The following is a 17,669-nucleotide window of genomic DNA, read 5'->3' as shown; positions in this document are numbered from 1 at the left end:
AAAAAATCTATCAGACTTTGTTCCAGTTGATAAATATAGTACATCAAAGAAAAATTTACTTTGTTCTGTGATAGTGGAATATGTAGGTCTATGGTTTGGGTGAATAAAATTTAAAAAAATTCAATAGAAAGAGAAATGAAGAATCAAGAAGTATTGGAAAGCTATCGTGATAATCTATGTTTAAAGAAAGAAAAATTGCGACCTGAGAGGTGGCACAAGTGGTAGGGTGTTTGCCTTGCACGAGCTAACCTAGGACAGAACTCGGTTCGATCCCTTGGTTTCCCATATTATCCCCACAAGCAAGGAGCAATTTCTGAGCACATAGTGACCCCTGAGCATCACTGGGTATGGCCCAAAAAGAAAAACAATATTTTTAATATGTTGGTAAGGAAGATGTTACTCAAATTAGCATCAGGCTATAATTTCATAGATTTTTTGATATATACAATCCCAGAAATTAACTTCTTTTTCTTGTCTTTCTTTCTTTCTTTCTTTCTTTCTTTCTTTCTTTCTTTCTTTCTTTCTTTCTTTCTTTCTTTCTTTCTTTCTTTCTTTCTTTCTTTCTTTCTTTCTTTCTTTCTTTCTTTCTTTCTTTCTTTCTTTCTTTCTTTCTTTCTTTCTTTCTTTCTTTCTTTCTTTCTTTCTTTCTTCCTTTCTTCCTTTCTTTCTTCTTTCTTTTTCTTTCTATCAATCTATCATCTATATCCTAAAATAATTGCCTATCCATTCAATAGAGTTTAATATTCCTCGTTTTTCTTCCCTCCTTCGCTCCTTCCTTCCTTCCCTCCTTCTCCACACTTCCCACCTTCCTTACTTTATTCCTTCCTTCCTTTACTTTTTCCTTCTTTCCTTTCTTACCTCCTTCCTTCCCTGCGTCCCTCCACCCTTCCCTCCTTCCTACTCACCTTCCTTCCTTCCCTCCACCCTTTCCACCTTACTTCTTCCTTCCCTCCCTCTTCTTTCTCTCCTTCCTTCCTTTCTTCCTTTGTTTCCTCCACCCTCCCCTCCTTCCTCATTCCTTCCTTTCATCCACCCCTCCCCTCTTTCCTTCCTTCCTTTGTTCCTTAATTCCCTTTCTTCCTTCATTTCTTTCCTCTTTTGTTCCTTCCTTTCTTTCCTGTTTTCCTTCCTTTCTTTTTTCATAGTTTCTTCCTTACTTCTTTCCTTTCTTGCTTCCTTCTCTCTTTTCTTTCTTCCCTCCTTCTACTTCCTTCAAACTTTTCTTCCTTCCTTCCCTGCTTCCCTCCACTCTTCCCTCCTTTCTTCCATCCTTCTGTTTATAACCCTCTTCTTCCCTTTCTTCACTCCCTCCTTCCCTTCATCCTTTTTCCGTTGTTCTCTCCCTTTTCCATCTTTCTCCCTCCTTCCTTCCTTTTAGGCACTCATTTATTCCTTCTTTTCTTCCTTCCCCATTCATATCTTCCTTCCTTCCATTCTTCCTTCTTTATTTTCTTCTTCCTTTCTCCCTTCCTTCCTTCCTCCCTTTCTTCTCTCTTCCCTAACCTCCCTCCTTCATTCCTCTTTCCCATCCAACCTTTCTTCCTTTTCTTTCTTTCATTTTTCCTTCCTCCCTCCCTTCCTCCTTCCCTTCGTTCCTTCTTTCCTCCTTCCCTTCCTACCTCCTCCCATCTTTCCTTCCCTCTTTCCTTTCTTCTTCATTGCCTTTCTTATTCCTCCCTCCCTTCCTTCCACCTTTCCTTTCTTGCTTCTCCTTCCCTTCCTTTCTTCCTTTCTTCACTTCCTCTCTTCCTTTCTTCCTTAACTTAATTCTTTTTCTTCCTTTATTAGCTTCCTCATTCCTTCCTTCAATCAGTCTTTCCTTTATTCCCTCTTTCCATCTTTCCATTCTTTCCTTGTTTCATCCTAAGTTCCATACATTCATCCTCCTTCTTTCCTTTCTTGCTTTCTTTCCCCTTTCCTTACTTCCCCCTTCTTCACTTCCTTACCTCTTTCCCTCCACTCTTCCCTCCTTCCTTCCATCCTTCACTTTATATCTCTCTCCTTCCCTTCCTTTATTCCATCCTTCACTCCATCCATTCTTTTTTCTTTTCCCTTTCTTCTCTAATTTCTTCCATCCTTCCATCCTTGCTTTTTTCGTCTTTTGTTTTCTCATTTATTCAACTTTTCCTCTCTTCATTGTTTCTTTCTTCCTTTTCTCTGTCCTTCCCTTTTTCTTTGTTTTCCTTCCTTCTCTCCTTCGTTTTCTTGTTCTTTCCATTTCCCTTCCATCCTTTACTCCCTCCCTCGTTCATTTCTTCTTTCCTTCCTTCCCTCCTTCCTTGTCTTCTTTCCTCCTTGATTCCAACCTTTCTTTCTACCTTCCTTCCTTCTTCTATCCTTCCATCTTACTTCTTTCCTTCCTTCTTTCTATTTTTCATTCATTTGCTGCCTTCTTCCTTCCTTACCTCCTTCCCTTTTTTCTGGCCTCCTTTCATCTTTCCCTCCCTCTTTCCTTTATTATTTTCTTCCTTTCTTCCCTTTTTCTTTCCCTCCTTTTTTACTTTCTTTCTTCTATCCTTCCTTCTTTAATTATTTCCCTCCTTCCTTGCCTCCTTCCTTCTTTCCTTCCTTCCTTCCTTCTTTTATTTCCTCCTTCTCTACTTAACTCCTTCCTTCCATCTTTTTTCCTTCCTCTTTTCCATCCTTCCTTCACTTCTTTTCTTTCTACATTTCTTCTTTTCTTCTTTCTTCTCCCTTCCTTTCTTCCTCTCTCCCCTTCCTTCCTCTTTACTATCCTTTCCTTCTTTCCCATCCTTCCTTTCCCCCTCTCTTCCTTCCTCCTTTTCTTCCTTCATTCCTTTTCCCTGCCTTTCTTCTTTCCTTCCTTCCTTCCTTCCTTGTCTCCTTTTCTATTCCCTTCCTTTCTTCCTTCCTTCTTTCCTTGCCTCCTTCCCTCTTTCCTGGCCTTTCATCTTTCTGCGTTTCCTCCCTACTTTTTCCTTTTATTTTTCATTCCTTCCTCTTTTCTTCCTTCCTTTCTTGTCTCCTTCCTCCTCCTGCCCTTCCTTCTCTCTTTTCTTGTCTTCTTCCCTATTTCCCTCTTTCCTTTCTTCTTCCTTCACTCCTTTTTTTTCCTTCCCTCCTCAATTCCTTCCTTCCTTGTCTCCTTCCCTCCTTCCTTGCCTCCTTTCATCCTTCCCTACTTCCTTCTTTCTTTCTTCTTTCCTTCTTTCCTTCCTTCCTTCCTTCCTTCCTTCCTTTTTTTCTCCCTTTCTCCCTCCTTTCTTCCTTTATTCTTTCCTTCTTTATTCAATTTATTTTTCTTTGCCACATTTGAAATATTCAGGAGTTACTGCTAATTCTGTTCAGGATTACACCTTGAGGTACTTGGAGGAAAAATAGAACATCAGAGTTTGAACATAGGTTGCCATGTGCAACTCAAATGCCCTACTTGATGTGCTGTAGCACTCACCCCTTCCTTTTTATTTTTGAAGACTGTTAGACAGTATTTAAAATTATAAAAATATTCATTAATTCAGTTATTATAGTCAGGTGAATAAAATTTGATGAAATTGGACATTTTAGTTATTCAAAAACACGTATTTTGGTTGTAGGAAGATAGATGATAAAACACTCATATAAAGTACATACAAAAACATACTCATATCATATACAAAGTTTCAAACTCAAATATGTTAAGCTACCATGATGTTTTTTCTCTCATTTTTATGATTATTGATACAATGTACATATGGGTTGCTTTGAGAAATCCAACAGCTATATATGTAGAATTCAGAGTGACTTCTAAGAATGAATATAAACTCTACAATGTGCAAGTTAAGATTGTTTAGAAAGCCAAAGAAGACAAGGCATTGCTTTGAATATGATCAACCCCCATTTCTTCCCTGGAACCCTGGATGGTGCCTTAAGCACTGCTAGGAATGATCCCTGAGTGATATTGACTGTGGCATCCAAAAAAAATAAATAAACTTAATAATAACTGAATATAAAAATGTTCAGAAACAGGTAGTTTTGCATACCATTCTACATCATTTTTGGAGTTAATGTCCCCAAATAAAACATGTTTTATTTCTATCTCCTAAGGGACCTAGTGATTCACAATCATTGGTGTGTTTGCTGGGTAGCATCTGGCCCTGCAAGAATCTTCAAATAATTATTTTTACATTGCAGTGAGAGAAAACTGCTAAATAGGGTTATCTTGAGCTGAGTAAATGGCTTGAGAAGCAAGGAAAGTGATTACACCCCATTGTTTCCTGCTGAGAGGAAATTACACAATTCTGAGAGAATAGGCAATCTTTGTTCTACCACAGTGAAGGATTCAAAATTATGATTTATCTTCTACCAGTATTTTTATTTATAAAATATAGGCAAAAAAAAAAAACAAGACATATACTCTGGATTACATGCAATATATTCTATCTGTTTTAGAACAAGAAGGCTGAATATACTTAAAGTCCATAGAACAAAATGTTTACTCGAATAGGAAAAGCTCCTCCTCACCTCTGTGATCAGAGTTGTTTGATGATTTTAATCTATAGCTTATGAGTTCCTTAGGATCTGCAGAAAACACCACAGCTAATCCAATTAGCTAATGCCTGAAATGCTTTCCCTGTGGAGTCTTCTGGTTTCCAAAGTACTTTCTGAAAATCCACTATTTCATCTACTTGTGCATCAATCAATTCTCCTTGTGTACATCCTAACTAAATGTGTTCAGACTGCTTCAAAACGCACCATTTTTTCCTCTGACTCACATGACCCGTTCTTAATGATTAGATTCCTAGGGCCAATATTTTAAAGGGCCACCCTTCTGTGTGTGTGCAGTTAACACATTTTCAAATGCCAGTTGGCATATGTGTCTTCCTGTGGGGTAATTAGGCATGCAAATGTAGTAATTGCACATGCAAATTCTTCAGCAGCGCCAAAAGGATGGGAGGTTTCCAAAGTGACTCCCAAAGTGGTCTTTCAACATTTCCCTGAGAAGTCCCTTCATTTGAAACCAAGATTTAGGATCAGGTTCAAACTAATATTATCTTGGTTACTTCTGTGACTTTTATATTTCTAGTTTTCAGAAAGATAATCTTTCTTCTTCGATTTAAGATTTATTCTTGTCTCTGCACTCTACATTAAAATTTCTTCAGTATAAATCATTCATAACTTCATCATAGCTAGGGGGCAGTCGTCTTTGGTGATCAAGATTTGTGAGCAAGATGTTTTCTTTTAAACTCTCTAAAGAAGTAGTGTGTGGATTTTGGAAGAGTTAACTGCTGTGAATGACCATAAACAAGAGTTTACATTTTAGCTTTGCCACTAGTTCTAGGATTGTGATCAAAACGTCTTAATTTCTCTGAGTTATAGTTTTCTTGCTGAGGTGGAATTTTCCATTGCATTGTTTTGTTTTACATTGTAGTGTTATTCCTTCCTAACTAAAAACAAAAAGTTCTATTAACTGCTAAATGAAGGTCATGCCTTCTAGTCATTTCTCTTTAGGCCCAGCAGACCCAGATTTCTTAGCAGCACATCAAGATAAACTAAGTGGCTGAGGTTCTGACCTTATCAGGTACTTAGGCTTTTTAAGCATTTTAAATGCTCTTCCATTCAAGCATCACCTCCTGACTCCTAGATTTTATCCATTTTCTGATTTTTGCTGTTTTTCCACTTTGGATCTTCATGATTGCCTTAGATCAAAACCTTCATATAAAGTTTTGATGAGTCAGTTAGAAACTGTCCTTGAATTTCATGTAGTTACTTGTGTTAAGATTAATAAAGAAAATTTAACAATATTTTTGCTTTTCAGAAAGGTATACAGGAAATTAATTTTATTATATTCTCTTATATATTAAATCTCTGTTATATTTTGATATACATTAAACTAATTACATTACAATTATATTAACTATATTACATCAATATATATTAAATATATAATTACACTACATAATATTCTAGTCTCTAAAGGCTGCTTTTAGGAATTTGATTTGGAAATTTCTGAGTATTTTAGTATATCTGTTTATACTAATTGAAGCCAAAAATAATAGTACTAGGGGATATTCCTGGTTATGAAGGACTCCTGGTATGGGTTTGAGTTTTCTATGCTTATGCAACAGGATATTTGGGGGTCATTAAGGCTATATTTAGCAGTATTTCATGACCATACAGTGCTGAAGATATAATTACAAGCCACTTACAAGCTAGGCATTTATTCTACCATATAAACAATACCACAGGATCTCTCAGTATTTTTATGTTTTATCCTGCATAAATATTTTAATTAAATTTTAATTTTTTGGTCTGAGGGCCACATACAGCAGTGCTCAGAGGATAAACCTGTTCTAGTACTTATGGGCCATCAATGGCACTTACGGACTCATTAGCACTTGGGATCAAATTAGGGTTAACAACAAGAAAAGTATACATTGTAGTCCATTGACCTATCTCTCTGCCCGACTTATCAGAACTTTATTAGTTTTATAATTTGTGAAAATTTTAACACTGGAATATATTATCATTTTTATTATTATGTCCTATAAAATTTAATAATAATATGAATGTTTTCATTTTCATTTACATACATTATTTTTTACAAAAAACCATAATTTCTCATGTTCATATTGCCTAATAGAACTTAGTTTTGGTAACTACTTCAGCAATTTTAGATTTTAGAATTACCCTTTGAGAATAGGAACAATAAAGATGAAAGGGAGCAAGCTGAGAACATACTCTACAGAACTAAATATAAAAAACATGGCATAAATTAAATCTGAGAAAAATCTATTTTGAATATTGAAATATAGAGAAATTAAGAATAATATATATTGCATGGAGACTTGCTGAAAAATTTGAGTGGAAAACTGCCATTATCTTCTGGGAATTATTGGAAGAACAGAGATTACTAACTTTAAAACAAAGACTATAAGATGGACTGGATTAGAACAGAAAACTGTGAAGAACCTGAGAAAGAGGATTGCAAATTCAAAACAGGATAGTCAACAATAAAGCTGATCTAGATTTTGGGTTTGATTTTTCTTGTATTATTTTTATGTTTTCCTTCCTTTTCCCCTTTCTTTTCTTAAACTGATATTTATAGTCTCTAGAAGGGCTCCTCCTGTTTTTTGCTTGTTTGAATTTTCTCCCCCTTTTTTCTTTTCTTTTCTTTTCTGTTCTGTTTTTTCTTTTCTTTTTTTTCTTTTCTTTCTTTTTCTTACCTTCAAACAGAAATATAACTTGAACCATCTTGTTCTGCCTCACAAATTGAGGGAGAAATAATGGAGGGCACCAAGACCAAATAGTCATACAAACATTGAGTAGAAATAAAAAAATGATCAGACATGAACATCAAATCCAAATCCAACTACAACAGAATCAATACCCAATCTACAATAGGATAGACATAGAAGAGACCACTTATACTAGCACCCTGGGGGGGGGGTGACAATGAAGGGGCAATATGGGATGAATGCTGGGAACAGGGGGGAGGGAGGACAACATTGGTGGTGAGTATGCCTCAGATTCAATGTCACTATGTACCTGAAATACTTCTGTGAATGATTTGTACTCCACTTTGGTCAAAATAAAAATTATTAATATAAAAAATACAAAAATAAAATATGGACACCTCAATAAAAAAACTGATCTAGAGGCAAGTAAAAATCAGGGTATATATAGGCTAGATTTTATTGTTGTTATTGTTGTAATTTGTTTGTTTATTTAGTTGGTTTGGTTTGGGGGACATAAAACCATCCATGCCCAGGGCTTACTCCTAGCTCTGTGCTCAAAGATCACTATTGGTGTTGGAAGCACACACATATGATTTGTCAGGATCAAGCCCATGTCAACCACACGCTATCTTTTAGGGGCTGTAGAGATAGCACAGTGGGGGAGTGTTTTCTTTGCATGTGGCTGAACTGGGAGGGGCCTGTCGATTCTTGACACCCATGTGGTCCACCAGCTTGCCAGGGGTGATTTCTGAGTGCAGATCCAGTAATGGCCCCTGAACTGCTGAGTGTGCACTCAGCCAGTCAATTCATCAATAAATGGATAAAGTTATTTTTTTAAATAAAAGCTATTTTTTTATTTTAATCCCATGATTTACCAGGTTGTTCATAATACTGTCACCTAAGACATTAAATGTTCAAACATCAATTTCATCACCAGTATGATATTCCTTTCAAAAGTGTATCCAAACATCCACACAGTCACAAACATACTTCTTGTTATAACACAAAGGAAAATGGATTTATTATAACTTAGATTACCATAGTCAAATATAAAATATTGTTATCTCTCAATGGTGTTATTAGAGTCAGTGTCTAAGAATTTACTGTGTTGTAATTGGTGCTAGTGTGTTGTCTATGCTACTGTTTAGGCTTACTAAGCTTGTAGATTAATATCTAAATTTCTCAGAAGAGTTTATGTAATAATACTGTTTTGACATAACTTTAGAATATGGACTTAAATAGATCTAAAACAAATTGGGTCTCTTGACAATTTGCTATGGTTAACTTATGGAGTTGGGATGTTTCTGTTCGATGGTGTAAATGGTGTCACTTGGGGAAAATAAGTTACTTGTGTTATCTGAAATCCATAAATTGAGATCTTGCCATCTGGATCCCCTATGAGGTGAATTTGTTTTCTGTTGATGCTCCCCTATAGGTCTCACATAACTTTTTTTGTCTTCCATTTTTGATTATTTTATTTACTTTATTCTCAAAAATACTGATTCATTCTTGAGCTCCATTGTTCTATTTCTGAACACTTCTGATGCATTTTTTTAATTAATTTACTTACTGGACTCTTCATATCAACAGTTTTTGATTAAAGTTTCTTCATATTTTTTTCCTTGTTAAAATACCTTACAATTACTCTCAATTTAGTGAACATCCATGCTACTGTTACTTTGAAATCTTTTTGGTTACTGAAGTAAATGCAAAAATAAACTCTCCCCCTCCACCTATATGCAAATGACCAAGGCTATTTTGAATAGACTTCACCTTAGTGGTCCTGTCATAGCTATCTGGGAGATACAAGTTCTGAGCCACTTTGAAACAATAAGCAGCCAAAGAATAAATTTTACTATTTCTACCTGAAAGAATGGTGGTGGACTGAGTGACCTATATACTCCAGGTTCAACAAGACTTACCACCTTCTAGTCCATATCTGATTGAAGAAGAAGAATGGATTCCTAGTGTCATAATGGACTTGCAGATTTTATGGGAAACTGTCAACTAAACCATCATTCTTTAGTGTGCTTACAGTATTCTTTAAATAATTGAACAGAGAGTTGTATACAAGGCCTTGTCAAATTTATATTCAGACCATAGGACACATTCAAGATCAGACTGAACCTATAATTTTGCAACTGCCAGATGTGGCAATAAGATCATTCCAACAAATAGCAGATATTCTATAGTTTAATTTATGTTATTAGACACACTTGAACATTAATTCCAATTTTATATCAATATCGGTGGATATTGACATCATTAATACTGGCAGACAGTAGGAACCAATGTTTAGGATACAACATAAATCTTTCAATACCTTAGGTTATGACTCATACTGTAGGTAAATGACTGTAAATTCTTAAAAGCAGGTCCACAGTCTCAGAAGAATTAGTATGAACCTAAGACTATTATGGAATAGTAATATATTAACCTCTATTACCAACCCAAGTTCTCATGTTTCATCAGACACATTATATGAATAAAAAATTTACTTGCATTAATAGTTAGGAATAGGGGCCGGCGACATAGCGCTAGAGGTAAGGTGTCTGCCTTGCAAGCACTAGCCAAGGAAGGAATGCGGTTTGATCCCCCAGTGTCCCATATGATCCCCCCAAGCCAGGGGCAATTTTTGAGTGCTTAGCCAGGAATAACCCCTGAGCATCAAATGGGTGTGGCCAAAAATATAGTTAAGAATAAAAGCCTGAGAAAAACCCTAAGCACATAATACTTCTCTGAACTACATCAGAAAGACGTCAAAGTAACAGTAGCATGGATGTTCACTAAATTGAGAGTAATTGTAAGGTATTTTAACAAGGAAAAAATATGAAGAAACTTTAATCAAAAACTGTTGATATGAAGAGTCCAGTAAGTAAATTAATAAAAAAAATGCATCAGAAGTGTTCAGAAATAGAACAACGGAGCTCAAGAATGAATCAGTACTTTTGAGAATAAAGTAAATAAAATCATCAAAAATGAAGACAAAAAAAATTATGTGAGACCTATAGGGGAGCATCAACAGAAAACAAATTCACCTCATAGGGGATCCAGAGAGAAAGAACAAATGGGGAAGGAAAACATTGTTTGAGGAAATTATTAGAAAGAATGTTACTAATCTGAGGTTAGTCTCATGCACCAAAATCCAAGAAGATTGAAGAACTCCATATAAATCAAGACAAAATATAAAAGCACTAAAGCATATTTTAATTAAAATAGAAGCATCTGAAAATGAAGATAATTTTCTGAATGCATCAAGAGCAAAACAAAACTTTCCTAAAAGGAAGTCTTTTATTAAGCTTTTGAAGTCCAGGTGGAACTTAAAGAATCAGAAGGAATTGTATGATATAGTAAACACAATAAACAAATCAGACAAGGAAACTGGAGCGATAGCACAGTGGTAGATCATTTGCCTTTACTCAGCCAACCCTGGAAGTATCTGGGTCTGATCCCAGGCATCCCATTTGGTTCCTGGAGTCTGTAGGACAACTTCTGAGTGCAAAAGTAACTCCTGGCACCATCAGCTCTGCCTGTCCAAAGCAGGCATTAAAATAAAACTAACTAGGTTATCCTTAAAATTAAATATGACAAAAAGCTTTGCTGAAAAGCAACAGTTAATGAAGTTTATAATTATTTTAAAAACCCTAAACTATGTTAAATATTCTATAAAAATAAGGAAATTAGTGTCAAGGATTTGTGCTTCCTTCTTTTTGTTGTTGTTTTTATTTATTTTTTTTGCATAGGTACAGTAAGTTTTGGGGAAAAAAGAAAGGGAATCCCCTAGGCCTAAGAGATTCAGGGTTTCTCTGCCCTTGAAGCATAATGCCATGGGAACAACTATTGGCTCTGTACATGCTCATTATCACACCCCAAGGTCTTTTTATGGTTCCAGGAAACTTTCAGCTCAGTTGTGGATGATAACATCAGGCCTCTGTAGCTAGGTGGTGGGAAAAGCCCTGATTCATTGTCACTATGTACCTTAAATATTACTGTGAAAAATTTGTTATTCATTTTGGTCACAATAAAAATGGTTAAAAGTAAAAAAACTACATATTTTAAATTAAAAAATATGTTGTGTGAAAGGATTAAAGTCATGTCTCTGAAACGAGATTAAGCTCATTTCTTTCAAGCTAATAAGCCATATATCATAAATTCAAAGAAAAATTTATTATGATCTCAAAAATGTATGATATATACTATAATATTATAATTAATTATATATATAAATAATTATTATACAATTAAATAAGCAAAAAGTAACTAATAAATAAGCCTATATATTGTAAATGTTTAACATTATTGTAAGTTATGGTGCCTCAATAAAAATAAATATATAAAAATGAGTCAATGTAGCTTCATCACTATATAACAAGAAGATATGAAAGTAAATGGAAAAAATCAAACTTGACAGCCACACTATATTCAAAAAGAAAAATGGTATTAAACTACCTTATACCAATAACTTTGCTTAAAATATCCTGAGCTCACCAATGATGAATAATGTGTGTGGATCTGAAAAAGGTCTGCCGCTGCTTACAGGAGATATATATGAGTTGGCATGATAAATCACAATTTAAAAATACAAAGTTGGTATATATGACCAAACACTTACAGAAAGTTAAATAAGCTCTTGAGAAGAGCTTCTGCAAAGTCAGTATTATTCTGATGCCAAAAATAGCCAGAACTTTAAAAAGGCAATATCTCTGAAAATAAAAAGTGTGAACATTCTCAACAAAATAACATAAAATAAAATTTAATAGTACATCAAAAGGTGAATAAATGACAACCATGTGAAATTTATTACAGGGATTTAAGAATCTCTAAATATGCATAAATATTTTAATGAAATATATCACATCAATAAGAAGAAAGATTAGAAATTCAGATTATTGTCTGGAATGACAGTAAAGCATGTAGGATACTTGTCTTGCATATGGTTGATGCAGGTTATATGTAATTGTTTATATACAATTATGTATATTCATGTACATCATATAAAATATACAGGTGCACATATAATATAACTCTATGAAGAGAAATTTTCCCACTACATTCAACACTGACTAACAATAATAAAAACTATTAACACAATAGACTGGAAAAAACCTATTCCAATATAGTAAAATTATAGTTGGTACCATGTTAATGATGGACAGTTTAATTCCAATATCAGGTACAATTCAAAGATACCCAGATTCATCATTATTGTTAGAAATATTATTTGAAGGCCTAGTTTAAACAGTTTGGCTAGAAAAAGGAATTAATGGAATCCAAATAGGAAAATTAATCAAGCTATTGCTATTTGAAAATAATATATTTTTAAAACCCTAAAAAACACACAAAAACCCCTCAACTTGATAATTATATCAAATTGCAGACTATAAAGTCAATACAAAAAGACACTGAGTTTTGATAAGTAAATAATAATATAGAAAATAAGGAATTAAGAAGTCTTTTTAAAAAATGTTTGAATCTCCCCTAATTAAAACTGTGACTTCCTTATTCCCACAACAGCAAACACTTCCATTACTCAGTTTTCATCTGCTTTTTTCATAGGATTTACATTTAATAAAATTGTACTTTTAAAATGTCTTGTACTTTTAACATGTTTTATTTCTCTCTCTCTGGATCATAACCTTCTAATGATATGGGTCTTTATTTTTCTTTTAGACTGATATGTCTTAATTAAGAGTTTCTAGCACACCAGTGAGTGCTTGATGATTAATATGTTTAACAATACTTCACTTTAGAAATCTAAAAAAGCATCCACATTTTCTCAATCATTACCTATTGGACAAATATAAAATTTTCTTTTCCTCAATAAGACATTTTTTCCCTTACATCTTCACCTGTGATCAAACCTATTAAGGTAAAAATAATTAAATTTCTTGACCCAAGCACTTTGCAAAAGTTTTGTGACCAGGACTATTGCCTTCTGTCAACATAGGTTCTAAGGAAGAAAATATTTTTATCCTACAGTCTTTTCTTTCAAATATCTTTAGTACAATGCATCCATTTCTATGCACTCACAAATAATACACTTTATAAGAAAACTAAAAGAATGATGAAAAATCATTAAGTATTTTATTTTAATAACTGAACAAATTTTTTATTAAATCATGAGATGATTTTTTTTTAAAATATGGAACGCTTCACGAATTTGCATGTCATCCTTGCGCAGGGGCCATGCTAATCTTCTCTGTATCGTTCCAATTTTAGTATATGTGCTGCCGAAGCGAGCACAATCATGAGATGATTTAAGTGCATTTATATATACATATCTAAAATTTTGTAAAAAATATTTTAGGTATATTAAAGAATATTAACAGAAAATCAAAAAGTCTTGTTTCCTTCTTTTTGGGGGGAAGTTTGGGTCACACTCATGGGCTCTCGGGAATCTCCTGGCTCTGTTCTCAGAAATCACTCCTGGCAGGCTCAGGGGACCATACAGGATGCCGGGAATTGAACCGAGGTCTGTCCTGGGTTAGCTGGGTGCAAGGCCAATGCCCAAAAGCTGTGCTATCGCTCTGGCCCCAAGTAGTGTTATTTCTCATCTTTATTACCCCACATTATATGACTTTGGACAAGTCTTGTATTATCATAATTAGAAATATATTTTTAAGGGCTGGAGAGATAGCACAGCTGTAAGTTGTTTGCCTTGAACACAGCCGACCTGCACCACACCCAGGTTAGAATCCAGGCATCCCATATTGTCCCCCAAGGAGCCTGCCAGGAGTGATTTTTGAGTGCAGAGTCAAGTGTAACTTAGTGCCACGGGGTGTGTCCCCAAACCAAAAAAAAAAAAAATTGAATGTATAATGCAAAGGGTAGACCAGATGATTTCAAACTGTATTAAGATTTATATATATTTCTACAAAAATAAAAATTAGTTCAGTCAACTTTAAGAGCATAGGAAATGAAGCAAATAATTTGGTGACCCTTTAAATCAGGGGTCTCAAACTCAATTTACCTGGGGGACACAGGAGGCAAAGTCAGGGGAAGGCAGGGCCACATAAGGGATTTCACCATAAAAAAAGTCCTCAAACGTCATTATTAACAGTTTTAATTATTTCTTCTGAACATGAAGTTCATTGAGTGAAGATCATGAACAGTTCTTCTGAACATGGCATCTTTTGCCTATTCCTTGCTGCCAGAGACTTGACAGCGCTTCTTCTCACAAATCTGAACCACATTTGGCTTTAGAGAGGAAGCAGTTGAGACCCTCAGTATGGCTTGAAGATGATCATCATTAAGTCTAGACCTATATTTTGACTTCTTGAAGTTCAATGTGGAGAATAATTTTTCACACAAATATGTGCTCCCAAAAAGGCACATGGTGTGCTTAAACATTCAGGAAAGCTCAGGGAAGCTGAGGGGCAATTCTCTCAAAAATTGCCCATGCATGTTTGCTTTTCCACTAATCTCCCTGAACTTGGCTTTGAGATCAGATTTGCATTGCAGGTCAATGAGCTCCATTTGAAGCAAAGGAGGGGTATCTTGCACATCAAAGGAAAAGGGGTCCACAAAAATTTGGAAAGTGGCTCTGTGCTTTTTGAAGTCTGCAAATCTGTGATCAAATTCCTTCTCTAGCTTAAAAATAGCATCAATATATCTCTCACCACTGAATGGTATGCCTGCATCCACAAGTTCCTCGCATGCTGGGAAATGGCAAAGCTTTGTCTGAGAGAGCTGAGATTTCCATAACACAAGTTTTGTGGAGAAATCTCTCACGTTGTCATAGGCAGCACTGATAAGCTGCCCCAGGCCTTGTAACATCTTGTTTAATACATTCAGCTTATGTGTGATGTCAACAAGAAAAGCTCAGCCCATGAGCCGTTTGTGATCACTCAACTCAAAAACAGCATTCCCATTCTTCTCCATGAAGGCTTACACTTCTTCTCTCAACTCAAAAAAATTTTTCAGGACATTTTCCCTGCTTAGCCAACATACCTCGGTTAAATAGAGCACATCTCCATATTGTGACTCCATTTCTCTAAAAAAGCATGGAACCTCCTATGCTTTAAGCCCCTGTATCTGATTTGGTTGATGCATTCACAACAACAGATATAACATTGTCACAGGCATTTACTGCAAAGGGCCTGCTGATGGATAATGCAGTGAAGAGCAATGGCCTTCTCTACACCGTCCTCTTCAAGTTTTTTCTGAACAAGTGCCACCAGTCCATTTTTTCCTCCCTGTCATCGATGGCGCTCCATTGGTTATTATTCCAACAAACCTCTTCCATGGCAAACCTGCATTCTCAATGGCATCACACAGATGCCAAAATATCTCATTAGCAGTGGTCTGGCCATGAGTTGGAATTATTGTGAGCAGCTCCTCTGTCAATTCAAAATTGCAGTCAACACCACAGACATAAATTGTGAGCTGCGCAGTGTCTGTTATAGTTGTGCCCTTGTTAAGAGCAACTAAGTATGCATCAAAACATTTGGCTTTCTCACACAGTTGACGATAAATGTCACTTGACATGTCAGAAATGTGAAATGTGCTCTGCCACAGTGTTGGCAGAAAGGCTGATTTTGCTAAACTGACCTTTCTTTTCCAAACAGATAATACTTGCAGTCTGTAACATGCATTTTTTAACAACTCTCCTTCTGTGAATGGTTTCCCTGCCTTAGTAATCATCTCACTAACCATGTAACTAGCTTTGACTGATGCAGCATTGTCTTAGGTTGCTTTCTTGAAGAAATCTTGTTGCCTCATTAGACATGCTTTAAGACTGGCAACCCGCTTGGCTCTCTCATTTCATTGATATTTTGCACATTCCTCAGCATGTTTAGTTGAATAATGGCGTTTCAAGTTGTATTCCTTGTGAACTGCAAATAAGACATGTGGGGATGCCCCTGTGCTCAACAAAGAAATACTGTGTCTCCCACTTTTCATGAAATTGTCTGTGCTCGTCATCAATCTTTCTCTTCACTGCAGGCTTTGATGAAGTCATGATGAAGGTATGACAAAATATAATTCTGTAATAAACTTCTCTCTCTTCTCTCCCTTAGGCCTCCAATAATGCAAGGGACAGCGGGTAGGAGCAGCGGAAATGACATCTGCGCTAGGCGCAAAGTATTCGCGATTATTTACTTACCGAATATTCACAATAAAAAATCGCTTTAGTAAGAAAAAAATTGCAAAAAATCACATTAAACATTTGCATACCCCAAACGGAACTGCTCGGGGTATACAAATGTTTAATGCGATTTTTTCTTACTAATGCGATTTTTATTGCAATTACTCGGTAAGTGAATAATTGTGAATACTGTGATATTTGAAGGCTGGCCATGGGCCACAAAATGTTGTATGGAGGGCCGTGAGTTTGAGACCCCTGCTTTAACTAGTCAGCCGTGTATTTCCAAAATGAGAGTTCCAATCATCATCATTATATTGTATGATAAGACAGTATTTGTCAAACTGCTTGCATGCTAATTTCACAGCAATATCTTATGATTTTGGTTTTTTGAGTTGTTTTTGTCAATACTGAGTACATTTCAGTGAGCTAATGAATATAAAGAAAAGTGGAAGAGAAAACAGTGTAAAAAAAGGTCATATTTTCTTTAGTTAACATTCAATATGGCTTTTTAATATAAATAAATGCATATATTATTTTTCTATCTCAAGTCTCAAATGTGTTAGAATCCAGACTTCAATCCAGAACAAGTTCCTCAAGTGTGTTATTCACAGATGTTCATATGGCTTCTATAATTTAATGATAAAATGATATTCCATGTATTAATTATCTTTCAAAGTGCTTTTTATATTTCTGGAAATTAAATTATTGCTAAATATATTATTTGTACATACATTTAGCATTCTCTTTTTATGTCTTTCCATGATTTTTTATTATAACCTAAATACTAAGTTGGAAAAATATATGAATAATACAAATTTATTATGATGGAATTTGTATTCTCGTTGGTATGTCTAAATTGCAAACAAATAATTAATGCTAGATGTAGATAAAACGTTCTCTCAAAAAACATTGATGATGGAATAATGTGTAAACACTTCCTTTATCATATGCCAAACAAAACAATCTCTCAGTATTAATTGTATAGGAAGAAAGAAGCAGCTAACATCTATAGAGAGGAGGAGTATTATAGAAGTTGTCAGTGAGCTAGTTCAGCAATAGTATTTTAGTATAAATTATTCAAATCTGTTGAATGGCATAAGGGGATGAGAAAAATCTACAGAAGAGAGTTGAAACTTGAGTGATAGTATAGCACGTAAGGCATTTTAAAATAAAACACAAGGTTGATCTGGTTCAATTCCTGGCACCCCATATGGTATTCTGAGTCCACCAGGACAGATCCCTGAGAGCAAAGTCGGAGTAAGCCCTGAGCACCACTGGGTGTGACCCCAAATCAACAACATCAACAACAACAAATAATAAAAGTGTATGAGTTATTAATATGAGAGGAGCATGAGTAAAGAGTTTATCATGATCTTATAGAAGTATTCTAAACACTGGATTCGCTTCTT

General features: G+C 35.1%; 1 non-coding gene across 1 annotated transcript; it reads right to left on the bottom strand.

Annotated features, from left to right (window-relative positions):
* Positions 1–13,311: 13,311 nt before the first annotated feature.
* Positions 13,312–13,418, bottom strand: LOC126010435 (U6 spliceosomal RNA). Its single transcript, XR_007496465.1, has one exon. It is a non-coding gene; the product is annotated as a U6 spliceosomal RNA (small nuclear RNA).
* Positions 13,419–17,669: the final 4,251 nt, after the last annotated feature.

The sequence above is a fragment of the Suncus etruscus genome, chromosome 5, assembly GCF_024139225.1.
Source record: "Suncus etruscus isolate mSunEtr1 chromosome 5, mSunEtr1.pri.cur, whole genome shotgun sequence".
NCBI lineage: Eukaryota > Metazoa > Chordata > Mammalia > Eulipotyphla > Soricidae > Suncus > Suncus etruscus.
This window is presented reverse-complemented; position numbering and strand designations above follow the sequence as displayed.